A 15,471-nucleotide genomic window follows, 5' to 3' on the forward strand; every position below is an offset into this window, starting at 1 on the left:
TGAGGGAATGTCACTGGGAGGGGTGCCTATCCATAACTAATATAATGCAGCCTCCTTACACGTACATCCGTACTTCTCCATACATCATAGGTTATGCAGCCCTACCGACCCACCTTTCACCTCTCTAGGTTTCTGTAGCATGCCTTTCTCTGTGGCATCTGCCTTCCTTCATCTGAGCGAGCAGTCAAGACGGTTATCAATGCTGCGTATGCCACCATCCCTACACACACCAAGCTAATCTTCTAGATTGCTAATGAAGTCAGATAAAACCAAACTTAATGCTGATCCCTGCAACGCCCACTAGACCGCAATCTTCAGTTCAGTATCCTGTCATTCATCGCTCCCCTTTGTTTAGCGTCCTTAAGGCAATTTCCAGTGTATAGGACACTCAGTTCCTACTCAAGCCTGTTTGACTTCATATTGAGAGTGAGATCTGTTAAAACACTATAGCAATGCTTTTCTAAAATCCAGCTATATTACATGTGCAACTTTCTCTTTGTCCACTAACACTTTAATATTATTCAAAATAAAAAGTGATCCAGTTTGTCTGGCAAGAGCTATCATTGATAAATCCATGTTACCGATTGCTCATGGTGTGCTGTAGAATTGAGGCATGTTTCATTATCCTCTGTCCGAAGGGGAGGAGATTTATAAAGTCCATTTGAGCTCTTGACTCCCTTTTTGAAAGTCAGTGGGAGTTGGGTGCTTATTTATACTTTTGAAACTCCTTCCCTCCCCTCTGCACACCAGTAGTTAATGATTTCTTTTTGTCCTTTGAATCTTTGTTCCATTATTTGAGTGGGAATAGAATTTTGATTTATAGGCAGTAAGTAATTGCAACAATCATTCTTGTGTCTGTTTTGGAAAATCGGTATTCCATGAGGTTTCAGACGTAATTGTCAGTGGTAGATGAGTTTGTTGAAAAGGAGTGTCCAGTAAAATAGCAAAATGGATCTCTCCAAGCACAGTGATAACGAAATAATACTGTGATCATGTTAGGATAAAGGAGGTGTGTCCCTGAAGTAGCTTAGCAAATCAAAAAATACAATAGAATCATAGAAAGGAAGGTCTGAAAGGGACCTTGAGATGTCATTTAGTGTACATATACAGTCACACACAGTCACATGTGAGGCAGCATCAACTATACCTAAATCCTAGACCATTCCTGACAGGTGTTTGTCTAATCTGTTCTTAAAAACCTCCAGTGACAGGGATTCTGCAACCTCCCTTGGTAACCTATTCCAGTATTTAACTACCCTTTTCTCCTAATATCTAAACATACATCTTCCTTGCTGTCAATTAAGCCCATTACTACTTGTTCTATCTTCAGTGGACATGCAGAACAATTGATCATTGTCCTCTTTATAATAGCCTTTAACTTATTTGAAGACTGTTATCAGGTCCCTGCTTAGTTGTCTTTTCTCAAGACTAAATATGTCCAGTTTCTTTAACCTTTCCTCATTGGTCAGGTTTTCTAAACCTTTTCTCATTTTTGTTGCTCTCCCTTGGATGAGCTCCAATTTCTCCACATCTTTCTTGAAATGTGGCAGCAAAAATGACATAATATTCCAGCTGAAGCTTCACCAGTGCTGAGTAGAGCAGAACAATTACCTCCCATTTCTTACATGTGACCTTCCTGTTAATACAGCCCAGAATTTTAGCATTTTTTTGTAACCGCATCACACTGTGTACTCGTATTCAATTTGTGATCCACTATAATCCCCAGACCGTCTTCAGCAGCATTCCCACCTAACCAAGTTTTCCCCATTTTTGTATTTTTGTTTGGTTTTTTTTTCCTTCCTAAATATCATACTTTGCACTTGTCTTTATTGAATTTCATCTTGTTGATTTCAGACCAATTCTCAAATTTGTCCAGGTCATTTTGAATTCTAATTCTGTCCTCAAAGTGCTTGCAATCCCTCCTAGCTTGGAATCACACGCAAATTTTATAAGCGTACTCTCCACTCCATTATCCAAGTCATTAATGAGAATATTGAGTAGAACAGACCCAGAAAAGACCTGCAGGATCCCTCTAGATATGCCCTCCCAGTTTGACAGCGAACCATTGATAACCACTCTGAGTATGGCCTTTCAACCAGTTGTGGACCTGCCTTACAGTATCTTCATCTAGACCACATTTCCCTAGTTAGTTTATGAGAACGTCAGAGGGGACTGTGTCTCAAACTTTACTAACATCAAGTTATATCACATCTACTGCTTCCCCACTCCATCCACTGGGCCAGTAACACTATCAAAGAAGTGAATTAGGTTGGTTTGGTATGGTTTGTCAAGTTCTTGATAAATCCATGTTGGCCATTACTATTTACCCCGTTATCCTTTAAGTACTTACAAATTGATAGTTTAATAATTTGTTTCAGCCTCTTTCCAGGTATTAAAGTTAGGCTAACTGGTTTATAATTCCCCGGATCCTCTGTGTTCCTCTTTTTAAAAATGGGGTACTATGTTTGCTTTTCTTCAGTACTCAGGACCGCGCCCATTTTCCATGAATTCTCAAAGAAAATCACTAAGGATTGCGAGATTGCTTTAGCTATTACCTTAAGTATCTCAGGGTGATTAGGCCCTGTCCATATAAATCCATTTAACTTATGTAAATACTCTTTAACACATTTGTTCCCTATTCTGGCTTGTGTCCTTCCCCCTGGCTGTTAATGTTAATTGTGACCAGATGCTTACACACAAGTTAACTTTTTAATGAAGACTGAAGCAAAATATGCATTGAACACTTCAGCCTTCTTCATGTCCTCTGTTATTAGCTCTACTTTCCTGCTAAGTAGTGGACCTACACTTCCCTTTGTCTTTGTCTTTCTCTTTCTCCTAATGTAATTATGGAACCTCCTCTTCTTGCCATGTATGTACCTCGCTAGGTGTAACTCATTGTATGTTATCTGACATTTATATTATGTCATTGCCTAGAAGCCTCAACTAGGTTTGGGCTGCATTTGTTTGGCATTGTACAGACTTTGTAATCAATGACAGGCCCTGCTGCAAAGCTTACAGTTTAAATAGCAAGATAGAACAGGTGGCTGAGATGAAGAAGTGATGCAGTGTGGGATGGCAGGTAAATGCAGCTATTCACAGATCCCTTGCAGTTATGGCAGTGCTGCTTTCGTGACGGTGGCTGATAAAGATGGTAACAATTCTTCTCTTCCTCCTCCCTCCCTCCCCCAAATAGTCGGAGTTATGTGGCGCCCATTTTAAAGATGTATAAAGGAAAGGCAGATCCTTAGGTATAAAGGAAGTACTGGAAGTGCATTGCTTATGAATGGAGAAACAAGGTTACAGGCAGCCCAATATCTTTTCTGTGTTATACCAAATGCCATGCATTGCACAAGAAATATCCCTATCATTCATATATCCTCAACCAGCTGCCAGTTCTTTGCCCTGATGGCACCGTGAAGGTACGTCCCACGCCCTCCCCTCCCACGAAGCAGATCAAATAGTTGTTTATGAAGCGTGGTGTGTTGTCACCCTGGGTGGATCTGTTTGGATCTCATAAGTGAACAATGCAGTCACTGGAACTTGTAGGTCTGAATGGGAAACCCCTCTGAGATCTCCTGTCTGTCTCCTCTTAACTAGGTGTGTGGGAGAGAGTGGAAGAGGGGAGGAGGCGGCAGCAGGAGAGAGGAGGAGATGGTGTCAAGGTGCAGACTGACATTGATTCTTAAATTTGCCATCTCAAGCAAAATCCTATTAGGCAAAGTCACTTCCTGCAGCATTGTGGCTGTCTTGCTACAAGTGGGTGATGTCTACCACTCTAGCAGAAGCTGACCCATTAGGAAAGTTACAGGAATACTTGGAGGGGAAGGGGAGCCATGCAGTATATACTGTAGCTCAGCATGTTACAGGAGAGAGCTTACAGTGGCACAGTGTGCCAGTGTAGTGCTGCTAGTGCAGACACTCTCCCACCAATATAGCACTGTCCTCGCCAGTGCCTAGGGCAATTTCATTTACATCTCTCAGGGGTGGCTTATTCACCCCCCTGAGTGACATATATTGTATCAACCTAAGCTGTAGTGTGCCCATAACCTCAGAGGGGAATAATGCTTACTTAAGGGCTTGAAAAATCTGCTTGCCAACTTTCCCTAGTGAGTGAAAATTGGGGTGGGGAACATCTAAGCTATCGATTTCTGAACAATCTAAGCATATTTGTCTTTTCAAAAAAAAATTAACCTTTCCATCCTTATGGTGACAAAGAAAACCTTATAAGATGTGCCATGTTGCCTAGAGAGTCTCACTGCTGTCAGAGCTAAACCTAAGCAGCAAGAGAAGGAATTTCACTCTGGTCAGTTTCATCATGGAGGCAGCTGTGAAACTGACCAGAACTACCTTCATTGTCATCCTGGTGCTTGTAAAGCTCTGAGCAGCCTCAGAGGCAGATGCTATTCATGTGAGAGGAGGATCCAAAAATGTGGCTGCTGGGAGAGAGTAGGAGGGAAGAATTCTTCCATCAACCTAGCTAGCTATCACCTCTTAGAGAGGCGGGCTTGCTACAGCAATGGAAAAACCCCTTTTGTTGATGTAGGAAGCATCTATGCTACCACAGCACAGCTGCCACACTGTAGCCACAGTAGTGTAGATGCACCCTTCAACTACCAGAGAATCTCCACTCTCAGCATCTGAGAGCCTGAGAAGGGGGAAGGGAAGCAGACGCAAAGCTCCACCCCCCACCCCACCACTTGCAGAGCTCTCAGGACACTCTAGTGCAAGTTCCTGGTAATATTTCACACCCTGGTTTACCACAGTCTGAAATAATAATCCTTTGTCTCTAGTGGAAGTATGACCCAGTGTCTAGGGCACTAGTGTAGGACTTAAAGACATGGATTCAGCTCCCTGCTCCACCGCAGACTTCCTGTGTGTGACCTTCAGGAAGTCACTTCTCTGTGCCTCAGCTCCCCATCTGTACAGTGGGGATAACAAGCACTTTGAGATCTGCTGATGAAACATGCTATTATCATTATTTTGCACCTTCCATCTGAGAATCACTGATTTAACGTCATAATATCCCTGGGAAGGGGCTAAATATCAGCTCTATTTTACAGATGGGGAAACTGAGGAACAGAGAGGGAGCAGTGACTTGCCCAATAAGTCAGGAGCAGGATTGGGGGAATAGAACCAGAGTCTCCTTAGTTCATTTGCCACAAACCCATGCTGCTTATTCACTGAACTCTAAATCCAAGTGATCTGAGCCCTAAATATACCTTTATCACTTCCACAGTGAGACTGAGTTGTTGTGGGCGCAGAGGCTTTTGTGTGTGTGAAGGGGGGAGGAGGGGTGTGGAGAGCGTAAATAACCATGGGTTTATATATGAGGAACAGGTAATTCTGCAGAGAAATACCCAGAATTGTGGGGGGCTCGTGGCTTCCTTGACTTTCACGTTCTGAATCTATACAAATATCTATGGCTTAGCATTTCAGGATTTCTGAAGGTGGGAGGAGATGAGTGGATGAGCATGTGAACGAGGGGGTGGGAGAATGACTCCGCAGCAGGGAGGCGGGTGGGGTGGGAGGGTCAGGACATGTATGAAAACAGTTGGGCTCCGGCTGCCTTTCATTGAGAGGAGCTGCAACATGAAACCCTGGGAAGCTAACTGGGAACGAAGACAAAACTGAGGGACGCTCGGTGTGAGGGCTTGAACTCTGAGAAGCGCACTGAGGTTCTTCCCACTCCCCATGGTAAGAGATAATATTGGGTTCAATGTGAAGAGCTGGGGGTAGGTTTCTAGAGGCAGTTCCTCTGCTTGGAGCTTGCTCCTGTTCTCTCAGGTTGTGTGCTCTGCTCTGCTTGCTGTTGGCAAAGAATGTGGGGAAATTAAAGTTATTTGGGGCAGAAAACCCAGCCCAGGTCCTTTGGCTGTTTTATATGCTGTGTCCTCCTCGGTGCTGTCCTATAACCCTCGTCATGAGCAGACTGGATTCTTTTGGAACAAGAATGTATATCTTTAACAGGGGCTTCCAGCCAGGGCCCTTTGCTCAAAACTGAGCCCTGAGCAAACTTCCAAACCACGTACAAGGCCTTCTAATGGAGTCGCTTGCCCCACAGTCAGCATGCCTGCCGGGAGGGGTCTGAGGCCCAGAAATTGATTTAAACATCCTCTTTCTTGCAAGAGTTCTGAGCTGAGCAGCTTAACAACATGGATGGAGTGAATCTGGGAAGCACAGAGGTGGAATGGAGCCAGGGGATCCATTACAGATTAATAACAGAGGAACATTTCTAACTGTTGTCAAGCAGGAAGGCATTAGCTTTCTCTAAGAGTGAGAGCTAAGTGCAGGGTCCTAAAGATGAGCCCAGCCTGATCAGTTCAAGGGGGAGCGAGCGGATAATCAGATGATGTTCTGGGAAGCACCAAGAGTAGACATTAATGAGTTTGCCTGGATGGCCCTTGAGGCAGTGATCTGGGCATCCAGTTCAAAAACGTTGTGTGCTCTGAAATACGAGGGTCCGCTTCTACGCCCCCACCGTGGTGCTAGCTCAGAGCCCCGAAGGTCCGTCCACGCTGCAATAAAACACTCGCGGCTGGCCCATGTCAGCTGACTTGGGCTTGTGGCGCTCAGGCTGTGAGGGCTGTAAATTTTCAGTGTTGATGTTCAGGCTCAGGCTGGAGCCCTGCCCCCTTGTGGAGATGGCATGGGCCAGCCACAGCTGTTTAGTTGCAGTGTAGATGTACCCCTTCCAAGCCAGAGTCAGTCCCCAAATTAAGCTGCTTCTTTCTTGTCACTTGTAGATGTTTCATTGGACAAGCTTTACAGGTCAGCCATCTATGCCTGACAGCCTGGGTTTGAAATTGGAGATTCACTTCTCCTAGTTGAGCTGCCTATCAAGGCTACCAGACCCCCAGCTGCCTCACCGAGACGTCTTTCTTCACCTTGACATCCTCATCATTGGGCTTACGTGGCATTTTACAGAGGTAGCCATGCCACCAGCTACCCCACCATGACCTGCTGAGAGATGCAGCCCCTTGGCCTGTTACTGCTACTGCGTATTTGCAGCTGCCCTGCATCTGCAGGATGTTTGCATACCTACCACCTGCGAATGTGCCTGCTGGGAGCTGATCATTGTAAGAGCCCCCCAAACTAAGCAGCCCCTGTACATATTAACTTCTTGCTCTTTTCTGTCAGTGACTAGGGTCCCCCCACAGCATTCCAAGTGGCGGAGGGTGTCATAGGAGAGTAAAGTGAGCCTGTCTGTTAAAACCCCTTTTTCAGCTTTGAGCTCTTTCTCACACCCACGAATGAATAGAGAGGTTCCATTGTTGCCCTGCCATTGAATGCTTACTAGGCCCGTGAGGTTGAATGCAGTGTGTTCTGCTGTCCCTGGATCTCACCTCTCCCATTCCCAACTGGAATCTAATCTAATTCAAGGAAATTTAATTACAAAATGAGTGGCCAAAGGGAAGGCAAGGGCCCTGAAGGCTGCAGCAGAGCATCTGGTACAGCGTCACACATGATCTTACTCACAAGATTAAGTCAGATTGGCTTGGATCTGACTTTCCTGTGAAGTGGGAACTGGCTGAAGGAACCTTACTGAAGTGTGGCTACAATCCACAGCAGCACATGGAGCTGTGGGGAGGTGTCTCGCAGGGGACGCAGAGATCAGGGTTGAGTCTGTTCTTATTTAACTTTTCAGGTAGCACTTTTCATCTCAAAGGCACCGAATGCACCAAATTGAATGTGTGCTGCTTCCTGAGAGGCAGGAATGATGAGTTTTATTCTCTTTCTTTTTTAGAAGTAGGGAAATCGATCAACAAAGAGGCGAAGGGCCTGGTTTTCAGAAGTGCTAAGCACCCACGGCTCCAGATGAGATCAGTGGGCGCTGCAGGTGATTAGCACCTCTGAAAATCAGTCCCCAGGTAACTTGCCCAAGGTCCCACAGTTCTTCAGTGGCAGAAGATTCAGGAGTTCCTGGCTCCCAGGGCTCTGCCTGGATGAGACCACTGTGCTTTTCTTTCAAGCTAAGAAGTTTGGGTGCCAGTAAATGGCATATTAAGTAAAGGGGCAGCTGATGCTAACTTAGGAGGAGCTTGGAACACTGCCAGTGATGGACGCTATTGTGTAATGGGATGGAGAGCTTACAAACGTGTGCCCCGATTCACAGAGCTGCAGCGTGGCTGGTAATGCCAGAAGGTATGAAGATGATGCTCTATCTCTTTGTGGTTTGGGTGCAGGCACCCCTGGGATACTGTGCTTCGTTTTCTCCCAGGCCAGAAAGGGGTTAGCCCCTCTCTATGCAGCTCTAGTGAGACCAGGCGTGCAATAGTACATGCATTTCTGGGCCCCTTGGTGCTAGAAAAATGCCAGGTGTGGAACATGGAAGGGAGTTAGAAGAAGAGTGATTAAAAATTAGGAGGGCTCTACACCTTGGGAGAAAAGAACTAAATGCAAACAGCTTGGCTCAATGCCAGCTGTGCCTGAGGGGCAGTGGAATTGTTCAGAGGTCCAGCAAGATAGAACTAGGAGTAATGAAATAAAACCAAGCAGACAGAGGTGCAGGCTAGATGCATCTTGTATTCCTAATGCTGAAATCTATGCAGCTATGTAGCAATCCAAGCAGAGAAAGGGTGGAAACCCTTTTGTTTGTTTAAAACTGAACTGGAGAATAGACTGTAAGTAGCAGCCCGGCCCTGATGGTGTTTGCTAGAAGACCAAATAGGTGTTTTATCTCTATCTCTGATTTGTCCCTCCCGTCCACATACATGCTGTCTTAAGGGAAAATACTGAATCTGAAGCTTTGCTAGGTTCATGAGCTGTAAACTTCTAATGATGCCGATATCAGGGCTGGATTTCACTGTGGTTTGTCCGACTTACATTGCCTTCAGTGGATTTACTCACACCAGGCCTGCATCTGGCTTAAAGCGTTCACCAGCTCTGCTGCAACGCTCCATCCCTGTGCCGTCCAGGAGTGGCAGCCAGCCCCTCACTACTGTGCCCCCTGCTTGGCCACGCGGCGGTCTATGGAGGGCTGGTAGAGTGCAGCCTTGTTCCCCTGCTCTGGGATTCCTCAGAGGTTTTGGTCGGGATGCCAGTGTGATGACGTAAGAGAGGGCAGGCCGCCAGGGGTGAAACTCAACCTCTGCTGCTTGTTCACGGGGCGGTGGCAAGATTAAAGTGACAGGAATAGAGTGTAAAGGAACCAGCAGGTCTAGGAAAGGCTGGAGGAGGTGTTGCTCTCACTCCTGGATCCTTGCATTTTTCCATTTCAAAGTGTGGCGGACTAAATATAACCCTGGAGCTGGCTGGAGTGGGGTGGGTTCGCTTTGTGGACTCTGGCTCTGCTGATATTTGGTCTTGTCTCTCTCACGAGCTGGCCTATCTTCCCACTCACTTGCAAGCCTGTCCTGTGCGGGCCTTACAGCTCCCTACTCTTTCGACTTAACGTGACCAGGGAACAGCAGCAGAGATCTCGTTGCAACCGGGTCCACGTTCCCGCCAACGTTTCAATGATGTCGTCCATCCAAACCCCATGTTATGCAGCCTGGACCAATGCAGTATTTCCTGCACCGTTACTGCTGGCCACTCAGAGTGTGTGAGTGCTGAGACACACTCCTTCTGCTACTTGAGTCATCCAGAGAGATCTCCGTCCCTTATGGGCAAGGGGAAGGAGTTGAGTGTTGCCACAGAATGAATCCGACAGGAGCAGAAAGGAGGTAGCTTTCTCTGTGGGGAGCATGGATTAACACAGGGATACTCCGCCTGGGGGCTGCAACCAACCCCCGTTCCCTTTCCATATTGCCACATGGGAAGGGTATCCCAACTAGATCCTGGTTAGGTCGGGTGCCATCTCAGTTTGAAATAGCAGGTCATGGTATGAGAGAAAAAACCAAAATGTTTGGAATAGCACTTAGTACAGGAGGCTGTGAGTCAAGATGCCTGGGATGTCTTTGTGTGTGACCCTTGACCTTTACTGTGCCTGAGCCTCTTCATCTGTAAAATGGGCACATTGCCACATGGGGAGGGGTGTGATGCTTCGTTAATGCTAGAAAGGCCCCGCAAGGCACTCTGAGAGGAAGGACGTGCTAGAGAGAGACAACGCATTTGTTCTGTTGGGGCACACGTGGCTCGGTGGCGGGCACTGCTAGGAAGGGCAGGTAGCCAGCTGGGAGCCCGGGGAGGGGTGGGTGGGGAGCAGTTTTAACAGCTTTTTTGGAGTCCGGCAGTGGCTTGCAAACAGGATCGGTCACCGGAAAGCTCCGGAACCTGAGGAGTTCTGAGAGTGGATCATCCTGCTCCCAGACCGACAGCAGCATCTGTCTTTTCCGGGTTGTGCGCCTAGCAGGGAGAACACACGCAGTGTTCAGCCTGTGAACAATCTGACTGGGTCCTCCTGCTGTCAGTGTTTAGTGCGTGTCCGTGTTGGCTGCGTGCGTGTGTCCCTCGTGGAGGTGCTGTCCCAGCTCTGCGCGGGTCACCAAGACGGCCCGCACGATCGAATGAATCGATACAACCACAGATTTGCTGAGCAACTAGGGCACCCGGGCCAGGTTTATTGCAGTTGAAGCACAACGAGAAGCGACCTATAGTATCCTACAGTACACTTCAAAGACACGTGCTGTGTGACAATGGACTTGGCACAACTTAACAGCGGGACTTTCTGTTCTCCCCTAGGCCGGACAGCATTGTTCCCTCTGACACCCTCTTTGATACACCGTTACAGACTATTTCCTTCTGCCCCTTCAATGTAGGTAGCTGCCACCCTCTTGACAGAGTCTGAAACCACCCCTCACCTTGCACTGGATGGTTTGGGCAAAACATCTCTATTTGTCATATTATAAGACATTTCTATCCATCAGAGTGTCATTTCAGGGGGTCAGGTTGCCCGTGTTATCTCTTTGGTCTTAGTACCGTCTGTCTCTGAGAGAGATTTTTAGTAATGTTTTGGAAATGTATGTGTTTGTAGTATCAGCTCTTCCTACCAGGCTCAGTGATGTGGTAAGTTCACAGCCTGACTCCTGTTATCTTGGCTTTATCACAGACCGGACCGATCTTTCAGTTTAGGCCTTATGCCTTAGCCTGTTCTGCTAGGTTTCAGGCCTCATGCTCTCACTTTCTGCTACACCTCCAAGCGGACGGGGCAAGGAGTGAGGGAAGAGGGAGGCTGCAGAAACTCTGTTTGGAGAAGTCTAGACTGACCTGAAAGCCCAGGGGACACTGCCCTGCCTGCCAGCTAGTCCCCAGTCATTCCCTCCTCCCCCACCAGCAGTAAAAGGCAAAGCACTTTCATAAAAGATTCACTGCTTATCTCTTACTTGCAGTGTATGTTTTTCTGCTCCGTTACTGGAAACCCAGATAAAGATGTCAGGAAGCTGCTTTTCTGTTGCATAGTAATGAAGTTCTCGTTTATGCGCAGTGTCTGCAGGTATCCTCTTCTAGAGAGAATGCAAAAGGCTTTTCTGATGATTGCAGCTGTTGGGTGAAATGATCAGACGCTGCTCAGAAGAGCAGTGGGAAAGGGGGCGTTCCCTTTGACCCTCACTCTCAGAGCCGTAGAGCACTTCAAGGCAGGCAGATTTTATTAGACTTTGGAGATGCTTCCTTTCAGAACACCCAGTGAGAGCTGCATAGAAAGCAAAGCACCTGTTTGATGCGGGATATTGTTTCTGGGGATCTGATATATTGCGCAGCTTATTTGTGAGCTGAAACAGAGTCCACAGTGCGGGCTTGTTCATAGCAGGGGAAAATGGCAGTGCTTTTTAAAATTGTGGTAGCTAACAGTCCTAGTGTAGGAAGACAAGGCGGTGGGGCGGGTAATATCTTGTATTGAACCAGCTTCTGTTGGTGAAAGAGACAAGCTTTCAAGCTCCACAGAGTTCTTCTTCAGACTCTGTGGCATTCCAAAGCTTGTTTCTTTCACTAACAGATGTAGGTCCTAGAAAAGATATTATTCCACTCACCTTGTCTCTCTCCTGTCCTGGGACCAACATGGCTACAACACTGCAAAAAATCCTGATGTAGCCCGGGAAAAGTGTAGTTCATCATGTAACAACTAAGGTATTAAGCTATCATGTTTTAAAGAAACACCTAGGTTGGACAAGCCAGAGGGGTCTTAGCGAGACCTAGATGTGGTAGTGGATAGGAAATTAGACTGATCTTTGCAGTGTGATCTGAATGGGAAAAAAAGCCTATGACATTTTGAGCTATGAGTGTAAAGCTATCATGTTCCATATCAAAAAGGTGACAGTCCATCTCTGGCTCTGGGATATTATATTCATTCTAGGCACCTCCTTACCAGAAAAAGATTGATGTACTCGAAGGAGTTCAGAGAAGGGCAGTGAAAATGATCATAGGGCTGGAGGAAATAGCTTACTAGAAAAGCTAGATGTGTGGAGCTTGACTCAGGGACAGCAAAGGAGAATGGGATAAGACTACAGATGTTTGAAGGGTGTAACTGCTAAGGACGGGGAAGTGTTATTTAGCTTGGGACATGGGACTAGAAGTAGCAGTAGTGGGATGAACTTAAGAAAAGGGAAATGTAGGTTGCTGGGAGAAATTTCTTTATCCAAGAGGCTGTAGAACCGTTGGCCTGGAGAAAGGATGAAAGCATCCTGGACTGGGGTTTTGTTTGAACTGGCCCCTACAAGTTATCCCTTAGGGCAGGAAGATCTGGGTGATCTAGCCAGTCCTTGCCTGAGTGGGACTTGGTTTTATTCCCAGAAGGTGTGCGTATAGTGCTGCTTGGATAGTGGCCTCACAAAAGGCCTGGCCCCAGTTCAGGAAAGCATTTTGGGACATGCTTACATCCATCCTTAGTCAGGTAAACATTTAACTTTAAGCACGTGCCGACTGGGACATGCTTACAATTAAGCCTGTACTTAAGAACATTCCTGAATGGGGATGCTGTCTTTAATTTGGGGCCCTTGGTGGAGTTGCTTAGCGCCCCCACTTCCCGTGGAGAGCCCTGGCCTCGGGCAGGTTGGCAGAACTGCCGCCAGGGATGGAAGCACAGGGACATGCCAAGCCCAAGGTGCAGGGCGGCACAGGGTGGGCGGTGCTCTCTGCTTCCACAGGGAGCAAGTGGTCTAGGGGACCGTGCGGCTTTACAGTGCCTCTCCCTGTGCTCTCCAGGCTGTGTCCTGCCCTGGCATCACGGCTGGGGCTTTCCATGGGGAGCAAGGCTACTGGGATGTGCCAGGGCAGGACACAGTCCAGAGAACACGGAAAGGTACTCTGCCGCCCCAGCTCTTCCTTACGGGGCTGCAGCACTGTGAACCTGCCTGTGGCTGGGTCTCGGCACGTTCCAGCACTTTCTTCCCTGGCTGCTGTCTGGCAAAACTGCCTTTCACTTATTGGCAACCGTTGTGTAATGGCAACGTTTTGCTATGCACCGAGAGAGAGCTAATAAGTGGGCTCTCCTGTATTAAGTGGTGATGACGTGTGCTTTATTTCTCAACAGTAATTAATCTTTCGGCACGCAACAAGCCAGCAATGGCTTCCATGTGTGCAACGTCTGTTGATGTATGCCTTGGTGAACGTCACTTCAGGAACAAAACCCCAGTAGAAATTACCCGCTAGGCCAGTGGTTCCCAACCTTGTTGGCTCAAGGGCCACAGATATCATTTTTACAATCCTGAAGGGCCACCCGTCTCTGCCAGCTGCCCCTCCCCCGCCCCTCTGCAACCAGACAGGAGTTCAGCGAGGAGGCCGCCTCCTCACTGTTCTCCAGTCTCCCTGGCTGCAGCAGGGAAATCGCACACATCCTGTAGCCCTGTGTGCTCCACCACGGTCCCTAGGCAGTGGCTCCCTTCTGCAGCCAGGGGGACAGAAGATCAGCGCACCCCTCCCTCTGGCTCAGCAGGTACCCCAGTGCCTATGGACCCAGGCAGAGTGCTTTGCCATGCTCCCTACTACAGCCAGGAGGAGGGGAGCGCTGATCTCCCATCCCCTTGGCTGCAGCAAGGAGCCTGCACCGGCCTTGTAGCCCCCCTGAAACGCGCTCTGCCTGGGTCCTTAGGCAGCGGCTCCCTTCTGCAGCCAGCAGGAAGGGAGCCGTGGGCTACTTTGAAAGCCCCCACGGGCCACTTTTGGCCCCCAGGCTGGGAACCACTGTGCAGGGATGTCTCAGAGAGCAGTCTTTCTAGCCCAACTTTCACCCAGAATTATTTCATATAATGTGCATGGCATGTCTCCTGGTCCAGCTTCACGCTTGGCCTTGGATGAAATCTGAAACCAAGGATGTAGCCTCTGAAACTCCCATGCGCACGCACAGAGAGTAGATTTGTCTCAGTTCCCAGTAAGTTCGCAGCCTGTGGCTAGGACTGGCTACTGTCTTTGGGGGCTGTCAGCCCTTGTTTTGACCAGGTGTGCTGATCCTTCTGCCTCTTGCCTCCCTTCCCTGGTAGCCTGGGTGCATTGCTCCATTCAGCCCTTTTGGGAAGAATGGATAGGTTGTGCAGTCCTTTGTGCTCTGTAGCACCATGAGATGCCCAGGTCCAGGAGACTCCTTTCCCCCACCAATATAAGGCCCAGCAGGGTTGTGTCAGGAAGCCTGCAGAGGCGGGTTTGGGTCATGTGTTTGGAGTGACTTTCTCCCCAAGCTGTCAGATTGTTCTTCTTTCTCTACTGAGGTGAGCAAGCAGGGTGCTGTGCACTAGATCAGAGATGCAAGAGTGCAGGGTGTTTGCATGCAGGCTATCACTGCAGACACACTCTTCGCTTTTGGTGCTAAGTGAAGTATGTAGGTGTAGGGGAGCATTGCAGGGAGCTCTTAGGAAAAGGAATGCGTGTGGGGGGTCAAAATAAGTTAAAGATGTTTTGCCTGCTTCCTTCCGCCTGCCCCCCACCCTTAGGGCTTTTGCAGCAAACCCTATGAGTGATGTGTCATGCTGGCACAGAAACCCAGTGTGACCTGGTGTGAGGCTGTCTGGAATAGGGATGACCATTTATAATATTATTGACACCAATATTGCAGTATTGCAATGAATCTTACAGGACATGCCGTGTAAGGTATCAATAGGAAAGTTATGATTTGCTACATATGATGATCTTGTTTCTATGTATGCATCATCTGCGTGTCATAAGATAAAAATATATATGGTGTATTGGTATCTCAGACTTGTGTTGTGCATGTTGGTGACGCTTCCCAGATAAATTAGCATCAGTACTACCCAGCATGCTTGATGGCCCATCAAGGCAATCTGCTATCCAATGGATCCATTGAGAGAAGCCTGGGGTTACACCTATTAGTCTGCAGGACATGTAGGGAGGGACGTGCCTGTGAACAGGCGACTCCAAGTGCTACTCCATGCCCATATGCTGTGCGCTTGTGTTTGAGACAAAGGATGTACAGGCCACATGGCAAAAGATATAAAAGGCAGTTGCATTGTCTCCATCTTGTCTTCAATCCTGCTTCTTACTGCTGGAGTAGCTTCTTTACAAACTGAAGCTTAGAACAAAGTGCTGATAGTCCCATCCAAGTTTTGGATGTGCTCTGGAGGGATTTTACAAGCCAGCAAACTCACG

General features: G+C 47.7%; 1 protein-coding gene across 3 annotated transcripts in view; it reads left to right on the forward strand.

The window, feature by feature from the left end:
* TMEM63B (transmembrane protein 63B) overlaps window positions 1-15,471 on the forward strand; it is a 95,114-nt gene that overhangs the window by 12,779 nt on the left and 66,864 nt on the right. The window contains exon 1 of one of the 3 annotated variants that reach the window (XM_067564722.1): window positions 5,605-5,694. The exons of the other annotated variants lie outside the window; for them this stretch is intronic. The gene's annotated coding sequence lies outside the window, so the exon portion shown is untranslated. Of the gene's footprint in view, window positions 1-5,604; window positions 5,695-15,471 lie in introns of those variants that run through there. 3 annotated transcript variants of the gene reach the window in all.

This window comes from Emydura macquarii, unplaced genomic scaffold, assembly GCF_026122565.2.
Source record: "Emydura macquarii macquarii isolate MOO-44397 ecotype Brisbane River unplaced genomic scaffold, CSIRO-AGI_Emac_v2 contig_2676, whole genome shotgun sequence".
NCBI classification, from domain to species: domain Eukaryota; kingdom Metazoa; phylum Chordata; order Testudines; family Chelidae; genus Emydura; species Emydura macquarii.